We start from the raw sequence: 13,410 nt of genomic DNA, 5'->3' as shown, positions 1-13,410 counted from the left end.
ATGTAGTAAGTCTGGTTTCTGTTAAGAAGAAGAGATTAAGACTGATGCACAGCAGAACTCTTAAAGAAAACCTGTGGTGGGGTATGGAGGTGCCTAGGGGCTTGCCAGGGCCTGGCTAGGGAGTTGGGTTTGGGGGCTGCCCCAGCACGTGCACTGTGCAACCTTGTAAAATCCTCAATCTCTTTCAACTCCAGGTTCCTTGGGATAGGATGACAAGGATGACAGAGGAAACCTCCTGGGACTCTTACACCTACTAAGCCATGGTTCTGGATTTTCCCAGCTCTAATTGTCCATGCCTCCTATCTTTCTTTGCTCTAGACCTTTAATCATTATGAATTGGATGCAGAGGAGGGCAGCTCGATTCCTTCTCCCAATATTGGTGCCCTGCAGGAAGCTCTGCCTCAAGCTTAGAGGTAAAGAGACTGGTCCTGTGGACTGCAGTCAGGCCTGGGTTCATTAGATCAGTGAATGTTGATGGCCCCTCAATCCCCAAGAGACAGTTCACAATCTGGTTCTTGTTTATGGTCAGAACTCTCGAAATCCCTCTAGGTTTTGAGAATTTGTGGAAATACTTAACATTAAAGCCAATGGATTTCCTCTAGAGAAATATTTTGCTGCTAAATATTTGCTTCTTGTTTCTTCAACTCACTCCCCAAGGTTCAGGGAGAACTCATGCACTCAACGGGCACTTGAACTCTGAGAGGGATGTGTTCTTTGGAAGCTGGTTACTGCAGTGGATGGGTTTGGGCTGCACTATCAACCCCATAACTCTAGTTATCCTCTTTGTGACAAAGGGAAGCAGCTGCCTAGAGTAAACTATTGTCTGTCTAGATCTGTATGTGTTTCTACATCCATATCTATATCTAATAAGAGCATTGCAAGTATTTGGTTTGGGCAGAGTATTTTTTTTATTAATTAAAAAAATTAACAACAAACAAACAAAACAATAAAATATCATTCCATTCTACATATATAATCAGTAATTCTTAATATATCACATAGTTGTATATTCATCGTTTTGTAGAACATTTGCATTGGTTTAGAAAAAGAAATAAAATGATAATAGAGAAAAAAAAGTTATACATACCATACCCCTTACCCCTAGCTTTCATTTACCACTAGCATTTCAAATTAAATTTATTTTAACATTTTTCCCCCCTATTATTTATTTTTTTTCCATACATTCTACTCTTTTTTTGATATGGTAGATAAAGGGAGCATCAGACACAAGGTTTTCACATTCACAAAGTCACATCGTGATAGCTATATCATTGTTCAATCATCATCAAGAAACATGGCTACTGGAACACGGCTGTACATTTTCAGGCAGTTCCCTCCAGCCTCCCCACTACATCTTGAACAACAAAGTGATATCTACTTAATATGTAAGAATAACCTCCAGGATAACCTCTTGACTGTTTGGAATCTCTCAGCCATTGACACTTAGTCTCATTTCACTCTTCCCCCTTTTGGTCGAGAAGGTTCTCTTAATCCCTTGATGTTAATTCTCAGCTCATTCTAGGGTTTTTCTCAGTCCCTTGATGCTGAGTCTCAGCTCATTCCAGGATCTCTGTCCCACGTTGCCAGGAAGGTCCACACCCCTGGGAGTCATGTCCCACACAGAGAGGGGGAGGGTGGTGAGACTGCTCGTCGTGTTGGCTGGAGGGAGAGGCCACATCTGAGCAATAAAAAAGGCTCTCTTGGGGGTGACTCTTAGGTCTAAATTTTAAGTAGACTTGACCTATCCTTTGTGGGGTTAAGTTTCATATGAACAAACCAAGACTGGGGGCTCAGTTGGGCAGTGTAGTTAACTTTCCTGTGCCATAATTTGTTTACAAGTTTAAAAAAATAATAATAAAAGTGACTCCCTGTTCTTATGACAATTTAATGCAAAAAATAAATCAAACTCTAGGAAATACAACTAGCATAAGCAATATTAGCTACTTTTAGGAGGAGCAATTATGCCTTCCCTATTTTATTAAAAATAGGAATTCTTCAAAAGTTTATAAACTTTTTCTCCTTTGAGAGACTGGGGAAATTCCTGATTCATGAGTTTTATTTTCCCAAGAGTTTTGAGGCAGCAGTGTCAGCTGATTGTAGGATAGAGGAGCTGGAGAGGAAGTGGAGAGTGCATGGACCACTTATTGAAGGGAGTGGCAGAATGAGCATAGGTGAGGCAGATACAGAGGGCCAAGCCATTGTGAGTTATATGATCATGAATTTTCAGTGACTTGGATCTGTTGGAGATTTTTTTTCTAACAACAATCAGTTGCATGAAGAAGGTAGAAGGTTGGCTTCTTCCAGGATTTGGGGTTTAACAAAATAACTATGATGTACAAGGAGTGGAATGAAAAAGTTGAGTTTAATTTTAAGGAGGAAATCATGATGCTGATGATGGATTGAAGTAGATAATGAAGTCAATAAACACTAGAGGCCAGAACAGACAGAAGGGAAGTCATGGAATCTATTGATTAGAGACTTTGATAAAGTTGAAGAAATGTTGCAGTAAGTTATAAAAGGAAGAGGGCCAGATGATAAGCATCTGTGGATGAAGAAGGCTCTTTGGTTTCACTCCAGGAGAAGACCAGTCCTTGAAACAGAGTATCTAGACTGTGACAATATGCATGGTGGAATAAGAAGTGAAGGGAAGGCCTGTGGAGGTGGGAGGGTAGACACAGAGGTTCCAGGGTAATCTTATTTATTTGGATGGTGAAGCCCCAGACGATGAATTGGGGAAGGGGTAGTGAGCAGGTACTGTAGGCTTCTGCAAACAGGGAGAAAGGTCAGGACATATGTGCGTTATTGTAATGAGAAGGCGGACAGCTGATAGCAGGAGCTTCCAGTAGGCAGGGTCTTAAAAGGTGGAGAGAGAGGATGGCAAGCTATATGTGCTATAGATATTTATGTCTACCAAATCAATGAGTGAGCTTTAGTAACACATTTTCTCCTTCTTGCCACAGTCATACAACAAAATCAAGCTTCAGGGGCAAAGGAGGGTTCTTAGTTTTTATTTTAGTAGCACACTTTCTCATGTATTAACAGACTAGGCCAACCTAGTTCAGTTAAACTGTATAGCTCACAGCCACCCTAACTTTCAGCATCACCAGACAAGAGGGAAGCAGGTGGGTTATTAATGAGAACTACAACTACTTCCTCTCCACTGCTTCTCTGGCCTCTGCTTTCCCTGCACTAACTCTGTTTGACTACATGTCTATTTTGCTTAGAATTTCAAGTTTTATAATGCTTTCAAGAAACAGTTTTCATTCATAAAATGCAAATATAGTCAACATGTTCTCTCATTTACTAATGCAATTTTCCTATTGAAAATTGTTGTCCCATTTAAAATTATTTCCATTGAAATCCCAGTGTCTTAAAATTCTTGCAAGACTAAAATAACACATCTCTTGAACATTCATTTTAATTTCTTCTAAAGAGCTCCAATTAATTCCTTGAGGAGATTTGTGCTTTGTGATTATTTTAATTGATTGTTTGGAAGTAAACTTTCAAATTCCAAAGGATCAGAATTTTCCCAGCTCAAAACTCCTCTTAGAATAAAAAGGGAAGGAGTGTGCTTTTTGAAAGGATTGTGGATCCCTTACAGCTAAAACAGGACTGAGCTCCAACGTGAGGCTTGTTGATTAAATTGAAGAGAGTGTTTCCCACTGGGAAGCTTTATTGAGCTCCATAGACCAATTTTCATGGCCATTCTTGAGTTGCCACCTTAGCGAGAGCCTGACTATGGGGTTTGGGCCTGGCACTCTGAACATGTCTTATTACAGTTAGGCTTATATATGAAGCCACATTTATTGATAACCCTGACCTGATTGTCACCTTTTGCCTTTTACAAAGAAATAAACTGAAGGCTCATGAGGGAAGGGAATGGTGTTGGTTGCAAGTCCTTGCAAGTCTAGTATCTAAGACATAGTACTTATAAGAAGACCTACAACTCATTATGATTTTATTTTGTGCAGGGCATTGGGCAAGTCCTTTAAATCCACTCATATTTCATACTAAAGATGACTCCTGAGTGACTATTATAATTATCCTTATTTTAAGAATGAAGATTCTCTTGCAAAGAGAGATCAACCCACATGCTCAAGAACACAATTGTAAAGTGGCAGAGGGGAGAAGCTAGGATTGGTCCCAGACCTTCAAATCTAAAAGCAGTGTTTTCCTTTTTTTCAGGGGGAGGGGCGTGAGTGAGGGATGGGGCAGTGATCAAAGACAAAACTGAGTAGTGTGAGAGAGTTTGAGAAAGAGGGAACATCTGACTCCTCCCCCCACCCTCTTCCTTATTTGTTTGCTGCAGACAGCTTTGCCTGTAGGGAGAAGTTACTTCCTCTGTCCTATTCTCTGATTCAGACTATTGCAGGACGGGCAACTTGTTAATTCCCTTCTAATTATTCAATTAATGATCAGTGCTGGTCATTTGAGCCCTCCAAGATTGGAAAGGCTCTTGAGACCAGGGCTTGATAAATGTTTTCATTTTGGCACTTTCTAAGTAAGTGAAGTTTGGTTCAGCTTCAGCTTAGTGCTATGGGTTAATGGCTGCCCTCTCTTGAGACAACAGGAGCTGATTTCACCCCATGCCTGGAGAAGCTGTATTATGTGGGAGTCTCCATTGTAAAGTAAGGTAAGGCCTTCCTCCTTTGACTTATCATTGCCCTCTCCTTGTCCCCACACATCACCCTACTCCCCTTAGATATCACCAGAACATTTCCCTCCTGTCAATTTTGAAAGCTCCACAAGTTTAACCTTCACCATCAAAAGCTTTCCACATTGCAAGAAGGTTACTCACAGGTCTGCTCCGACTGGACATGGGCAGAACATGAAACATGGCCTTCCCTCACTTTCTTCCTATTCTACTCCCCTTCTCTCCACATCAGGAAGGTGCTTGTTTCTGGCCTATTTTGCTACTCTTCAAATAGTCCCTGTGACCCCAGCCTTTTCCTATGCTCCTTCCTTGAACCTTCAGCTCTCAGGCATGAGGAGCAAAGAAGGCGATGAGAGAGAACCTAATCAGAAAAGGTGAATTACACACTCTTAGCTTAGTCTAAGTCCAGGTTTACTTGACCAAAGACATGAATCTGGTCTTCAGCTCTTAGAGAAAGTCAAATGTCCCTGTTTGTTGCCTCCTGCAATTCACCACTCACTTCCTCCAAAATTGTGTATCTTTCATTATACTTGACTGTTTTGGCTTCCTTGGTTGTTCAAGTAAATGCCATGAAATGGTTGGTTTACATATATTAGCTCCCAGTTTTGAGGCTAACAGAAGTCAAAATCAAAGCATCATTAAGGTGATGCTTTCTTCCCTAAGGCTGGCATTCTGGGTCTGGTGGCTGGTGATTCTTAGTCCTGGGCTCCTCTGTCACATGAAAATACATGTGGCAGCCTCTCCAGGTCTCTCCATTCTCATCCACTTTCTGTTGACCATCAGCTTCTTGTTGCCCATGACTTTCTCTCTCACTGTCTGAATTTCATTCTGCTTATAAAACTCCAGTAATGGGCCCATCCTTATTGAGTTGGGCTACACCTTGACTGAAGTAACCTCAGTACTTCTTACAACGGGTTAAAGAAGTACTACTTACAATGGGTTCACACTCACAGATATGGATGGAGTTTAGGAACATGCTTTTCAGGGGTATACAGCTCCAAACCAACATACTTGCCTGAACAAAAATATTCAATTATAGTAACTAAAAAATATTTGAAGTGCTTACTATATCCAAAGTAGCTAAGAGATGGTCAGGTGCTTTGATATCTGTGGGGCTACCATCCTTTCAGAGTTGGGACCTCTGAAGGTTTGCCTCTGACCAGCAACTCCTAGCCCCATTAGTTTAAACACTGATGTTCACAGAAGGAACAGAGGGTCACATTTCCCCCTGGTGATTTTCAGTGGGGGAAGGGGAGGCAGATACTCTCCTCTAAGGAGCTCCCTTTACCAGCTTTGAGTTTGCTGGTGGGAGAGGTAAGTATGCATGCATATAATAAGAAAGTGGCATAAATGAGATAGGACTAATTGCAAGTGATTTTGAAGCCCAGCATCTACACTATGGATCTCTAATGAATATAGCATTAGAAAACAAGAACTGGAAAAAAAATTCACCTTTAGTCAGTAATCATGTTTTTCTCCTAACGCAAGTGTCACTAATTTAAGACTGTGGTGTGATTCTTTTGTGATGGATTGTGATAGACAGCAAATGATTCATTAAACTGGTAGCATAGGGAACCAGGGATAAAGGAGGAAGAGATGTAAGATTGAAGAGGTTAAGTAAAAACCCTATAATTTATGAATATATATTATCTAGCTCTGAACCACTGAAAGGCTTAGAAACAATAGAGAACGAGTAGCAATAAAGACCCATAGCACTTAAATTGTGGTCATTAAATACCATTTATCACTGTAATGAGTGAAGCTCCTTGTGAAAATGGCTGATTATAGGTCTGTGACTGGAAATGTGCAATTTGAGCCTAGAACAGTTTGTCCTACTAGGAAGCAAGGAAACTATCATGAAAAATAAGACCATGACAAAGAGTCTCAGGAGGCAATGGAAGAGTTTTCCCTAACCAAAGACAGGACACTGTGAGCACCAATAAGTTTAATAACTGAGTGAATGAAACACATGAAGGAAATTTAAATCCATGATTTCATAATGGAATATTTTAAAAAACAAAATTAAGAAAATCAATTGATCACTAGTAGAGGATGTTTCTGAATAAACTTATTATTTTGAAAGCGGGTGAGAATCAAGCAACCTTATAAATAACATTTTCTATGCAATAGCCAACTTTTTCTATACAATCACAGTATAGCTTAATATATAAGAAGAAGAGATGAATTTATAATTTTATAGCTAATAGATTAAGAAGGAAGGAGGAATGTGGAATATCACCATTTTACAGCTCCTAACAAATAAGCGAATCTAGGTAATAGTTGGTAAAATACCAGATGAAGGACAAACAGATATTAGGTGTCCCTTGATAGAAGTAGCATAGCCTGTGAAGTAGGGCTACTGAAAAATCAAATCTAAGTTTTGTTAAGCTTCTAGGCATACTTAGCAATATATAGAAAATGCAGAGAAAAAGGAATGTATTTTTAAAATATACCAAGGGGATACATTCAACATAATCTATGCTTTGGGAAGCTTTATAAGACTAACTACCTTATTTCTTCAATTAATAAATTGAGAGAGAAAGAGAGGGAGAGAGACCAAGGTAATATGGAAAATCTAAAACTGACTATATATTATTTCAAGGAATAATAACAATTGTAGATGTGGTAATGATATTCTGACCATGTTTGTAGAAACATATTGTTTCTACAACAAAAAATGTTGACATTTTTGTTACAATTGGAAGAAAATTGAATATGGAAAATACATAAATGTAGTGTTAAATTTCCTCAATTTGATCATTACTATATGGTTATACTGTATGGTAGGAGAATACCTTTTTTTTAATGAGATGGATGCTTACATTTTAAGGGTGAATTTTTCTTAGGTTCAGAAAAATTATATTTGTTGGTATGTTTTAATTTTTAAGTAATAATTGTGAGGAAAATATCTTTATTTTTAAAGAAATATAAAAAAATACTTCCAAATAAAATGGCTAAATTTCCTTCAAAATAATCTGAGGATATATGACTATGTAGTTGAAACATGATGAACCATGAGCTAATAATTGTTGGAGCTGGGTTTATGGAATATTGGAGTTTTTTATCCTATTCCCTCCCTTGTATATATGTGTAGAATTTTCTGTAGCAAAATGATAAAATAATAAAAGACTTTATGAGTACGTGCTAACACTACACACACACACACAAGCACACACATGAGCTTGTGGGTCAATAAACTACAGAGCTACAGATGTCTGCCACTTCTCCAAGGTGAAAGGGCTGGGTTCCAGGAGGTCAGCTTCATTTTAGAGGAGAAGGGTCACTGCAGGTAGCTTCTTTAGATCAGGGCAATCTCCTGAAGCCTGTCCAGAAGCTTTCTTCTTCAGACAGACCTCTAGCTGGGGCCACCTCCTAACTCCACTTACATTTTATATCAGGGTTTCACAGCCCATCCTGTGTGGGCAGTTATGTGTAATCACCAAGTGCCTCCCCAAGTCCTTGCTTGCACACCCTAATCCTAATGACAGCACTGTTAAGCTCTGGGAAGCAGGGAGTAGCCACAGAGGCAGGATCCAGCCTTCTCATGATATTTCAGTATCCCAGGGACAATGGATCCGTGAGCTGGGATTCCTGGAATTTACAGTACAACAGAGAGATGGGGTCAGAAGTTGACCCTGCCGCATTTTGTAGGTCTTTTGTAAAGCTAGCTCTCTATACCCCTCATCTAACCTGCATGCTAAAATGTAAAGCCCCATGCTCCAAGCACTTGAGCATCTTCTGTCATGAGCCCTTCACAGCGCTGAGTAGATGCACAGGAGAACATGGGTAGATTTGTCAGTACTTTAATTCTACTCTCTGCTTCCCAGGGCTGTTCTTGAAGTGAGGCTTTGGAAGTAACAAACTAATAGAGTAAATAATCCACCTTTTACCCGTAATCACAAACTTGGGGCAAGGGCTATGTCCAAAGACCAAACCTTGGACAGCAATTAGACCTTTCCTTCCAAATGGCATGATCGTGCATATTTCCCACTAGAGGAGGAGAAGCAGAGTTTGGGTCATAAGCAGCCTTTCTCTTCTGCTCAGCCTGTGGTTTGGGCAAGGGTGGGAAAATACAGTCATGGATTAGCAGGACTTCAACGAGACCAAACTTTGTAACTACTAGTGATTGCTTTTGATCATCCTGGGCTAAATGTCTGTTCTAAGCAATATCTGGAGCTCAAAATACCATCACACTTTCACAGCACCATTATCTCTAAATCTGGATAATTACTTGTGTAAGGGGCAGAAGTAATTCTTGGAGATCACAGACTAGTTAGGTGTTGGGGAATCCCTATTCTATGAACCTGGTTCTGTTTGGGGATAGGGATATTGCCAGGGGCAGACCTCTCCAATTCCCAGCTATCTAATATTTTAGACAATAGTTTCCATTTATTGAAAGCTCATCCTCTGTCACACTTTGTTAGGTGCATTAATTATTTTATTTTAAACGTGTAATATATAAAATTTCAAAAATACACAAACATAGAGGGAACAGAATAATGAGCCCTATCATAATATCCAAATAAATTTATCCACATATTTGCAAATCCTATTTCATCAGTCCCTCTACTTTTCTTTTTCTGGAGTATCGGAAAGCAAATTCCTAAATATCTTATCATTTATTCAGAAAATATTTCATCATTTATCTATAACACATAAGGACATTTCCTCCAGAAACTGTTTCCACTCTAACAAATATCATATTAATCTATGAAATATCTAATTCCTGTTCAGTAGTCAAGGATCTAATTCCTGATCTGTAGTCAAACTTCCTTAATTGTTTCAGAAATGTCTTCTTAGAGTTGGTTTACTCCAGCTAGGATCGAAAGTGCAGATTGCATTTGACTGTTATGCCTCTTAAATCTCTCTCCTTCTGTGAGTCTCCTGCCCCTCTCTACTTCTTTGATGTCATTGGTTTGTTGGGAAAGCTTGGTCATTTTGCTTGTAGAATATCATGATTTTGTATTTGGTGAATTGCTTTCCTATGCAGTTTCCAGCTGCTACAGTTAATCTAACCTGATAATAACAGCTAGATTGGTTAAAGCCAGGCTCCATTTGTAAGGGTGAGAATACCATATTGGTGGGGCTGGAATTTCCTTTCTCATCACATCAGAAGGCACATAACATCTGCTTCTCCCACTTTCAGTCACTTGGAGGTTGATCAGTTACGAGAAAAGACTGATCAATAAATTCAACTGGTGTCACTCTGATTCTTCCACTGTAAAGTTCCCATGAATTTTTCCACTAATGGTTTTAGCATTCATCAGTGACCACTGCCTAGGTCCACTATTTAATTTTCAAGTTGCAAAATGCCAATTTGCTTTTCCATATATACAAATAAAAGCTGGATTTCTTAAGAAAAAAAACCCTTTCCTAATCAACTATTTGGGTACTTTGAAATTACAGTTTGTATAGATAAGAAAGAATAAAGTTTGATTAGTTGCCTTTACTTATCAAATGCTATATTAATGAGTTGATTTCCTAACAAACTCTGCTATTAAGCAATGTTTTTGTATTTTATTAAGAATTAATTGATTTGTATATATATATGATCATTTTGGGAGTTTCAATCTGTTGCAGATACTCATTTTATGTCCAAGTCATCACAGCCTAGGCCCATGACAGTCTCTTCAGCAAATGTGTCCTTTTGTTTTCTAACACTTTATTTAGAAAAAAATATAAAACAAATGTCTGGGCCTTTGTGAAATGATGCAGCTGTCTTGTATATTTTTCTGTTTTTAGGCACAATAATATGTTTCAGACTTATCTTGTACATTTCCTGCCCCAGACCTGGAATCAGGCATTTCTCAAAGGAGTCTTCTTTCCTTTTAGTGGGAAAATGCATTCAGAGACCAGAAGGACTACATAATTTTATTTGATAGTTATAATAATGCTGAAATGTAATTATTATAATTACTGATATTTTTAATAGATGAAAATACAAAGTTCAAAGAGGTTAACCCATTTAGACAAGGTCACATAGCTATGGGCAAAAGAAACAATTTACTACATATAAATTAAAACATTGAAAGAGTTTACTGAGTGAGAAAAACTGTTCATAAGCAGGAATAGCTCAAACAGAAATGGAGGGAGCATCTCAGTATCCATGTGATCACATCTGTTTACAAAGGCATTTAGGGAATTTCTAAGTGGAGGAATCCTGCATGGCAAGCAAGAATTCTGCCACTGAGCCACTGTCACATCACCCTAAAAATTCCTTTTTACATAGGGGGCCTTACAAAGCAGGAAGCAAATTTGCATTGATTAGTATGGTGTGCTTTTTTGTCTTCTGGAAAATCCCTTCTTGGAAAGAGGTCACTCCCTGCAATGCCCAATGCAGGCAGTCATTTTATTTTACTTAACACATTTACTTAACACTAAATTTAAGATTTTGGGAAGTTATAGTTGCTACGAGGGAATATAACCTAAAAAAATTAAATATTTTTCCCCCTAAAAGTACATAATTAGGTTGAGGAGATCCAAGAGTAAGAAATGATTGGAGAACATGTTGAGATGCCCAAGAATACAGGCACTGAGACTTGTGGAAACAGGAAATTGGTGACTGGTGTAACAAGCAAGGTAGAGAACCGGGAAAGGAAGTGAGCAGGAAGATCCCGAGTCCATGCTATTTTATTTTGAATTTTCCCATAATCGGAACTTGAGATGAAGCCTGGCTTTAGGTGGGCCATATGGGAGGTCACCACAGGAAGAAGAAATGAGAAAGGACAGGGACAGATCCCACTCCTAGGCTTTTCCCAGGAGAAAAGAAAACACATGTCCACAAAACATATGAGTATTCACAGCAGCATTACTCATGATAGCCAAATTTGGAAATAGCCCTAAATGTCCATCAGCAGGTAATGGATGCAAAAAAAAAAAGTAACATATCTGTGCATTGAAATGCTACTTCAATAAAAAAGGACAAACACATACAAAGCAACATGGATGAAATTTAAACACATTATACTGGACTAAAGAGTTCATATTGTATGATTTATTTATGTGACATTCTAGAATTTTAAAAACTAATATATAATGAGAAAAAATAAATCAGTGATTGCCAGAGGTAGAGCTGGGTTGGACAGAAGTTGACAGAGGGGCATGAGGGGACTTTTAGGGAGCTGAAATGTTCTGTACTGGGTGATGTTTAGATAAAGGATCCCTGGATCCATTAGGGTGTACATTTACCAAACCTCATTGAATTGTGCATGTAAAATGGAAATATTTAATTATCATTTAAGTCATACTTCAATAAAGGTTGTGCCATAAAGATGGCTGTCATGGACAATAGATACATTTCTGCAGGACCCTCTGAGAAACACTCAAAACTCCTCCCAGACTGTTTACTGAAAGACAAAAGGCAGTGCATTTATCCTTTTATGCACTGCTTTTGGCCTCCTACTGGTTGGTCTACAGTTGCCTCTGTAAGATCAAATTCCTCGCACCTTTGTGCTGATCCTACCAGCTTTACTATTGTTGCAGATCGAATCAGACCCCTATGGAGACATGCTTAAGTCCTAACTCCTGGCCCTGTGGGTATGGACTTGTTTGTAAACAGATTTTTCAAAGATCCTATTGAGATAAGATCAAACTCAATCAGGATGGGACTTCAGCCAATAGAAATGAAGCCCTTATTAGCAGAGGAAATTTGAAACAGTCATAGGAGTGAGACAGAGAGAGAAAAAGTCATGGCCATGTGAAGGGGCAGAAATTGGGTTATTTGTTGGAGCAAGCCATCGCCAGAACTCAAAGACTTCAAAGAAACCATGGTCCTGGAGCATCTTGATTTTGGACTTTTTGCCTCCCAAACTGAAAGGCAATAAATTCCTGTTGTTTAAGCCCATCAAGCTGTGGAATTGTTACAGCAGCTCTGGTGAATTAAGACAATTGTTGGTGGTGGATAAGCTTCTGTGATTTAGCACAGGGACCTGCCTAATGCAGCACCTCATGGGGGTGGTGATGGTAGTGTGATAATTAGTAATGATGGCACTGATATCAACAACAGCCAATGGCTGGTGCTGCTGGTCACTCCTGTTTCACTGGAGCAGCTGCTGTTCCTGGAGACAGCATGATGGGGAACTGGAGGAAAAAGCTGATATTTTCAAACTCATTTATCAAGTCTCTATCTATGCCTGTCTTCACATGTGACATGTATGGGTTGCTTCAGTCTTCTGCAAGTCCACCATCAAATGAGGAGGGGCATCTGAACATTTGTAATGAGACCTGGTAAAAATTACCCTCTTTCATGTGGAATATACACATTATGGATATTTGAAAGATGCATTCTGCTTAGATAAATGAGCAAATTTAAATTTGAATTGAGTTACTATTTTATTTCCCATGAATAGTCTTTGAGTAACAAGTCCATAGATATATTTATGATCTATTATCCTATTGTCCAGCACCTCCTAGGAAGCTTGCCATTATTTGAATGACTTGCCTTTAATTTGTCGTGTTGGATCCTGGAGTCAGTATGATTTCTCAGCTCAGATGTTTCACAGCTTTAAAAAAAGTCATAATCTCATACCGTTGTTATTTTGGTTCTGAATTCATTTTTTGAATTAGTAAAGCCTATTTATATGGGGAGCATGTAGTAAAGAAAAGTATAGTGAGAACTTCACAAATATTCACAATTGACTACTTAAGTCATGAGAATGTGCCAGATTTCACCTAGGTGGTGATATTCCCAACTGGAAAACTAGTACTTAGGCCAAAAAACAGTACACCAAGGGCATAAAAAGGGAGGACTCTGGAGT

This window comes from Tamandua tetradactyla, chromosome 8, assembly GCF_023851605.1.
Source record: "Tamandua tetradactyla isolate mTamTet1 chromosome 8, mTamTet1.pri, whole genome shotgun sequence".
Taxonomy (NCBI): Eukaryota; Metazoa; Chordata; class Mammalia; order Pilosa; family Myrmecophagidae; genus Tamandua; species Tamandua tetradactyla.
This window is presented reverse-complemented; position numbering follows the sequence as displayed.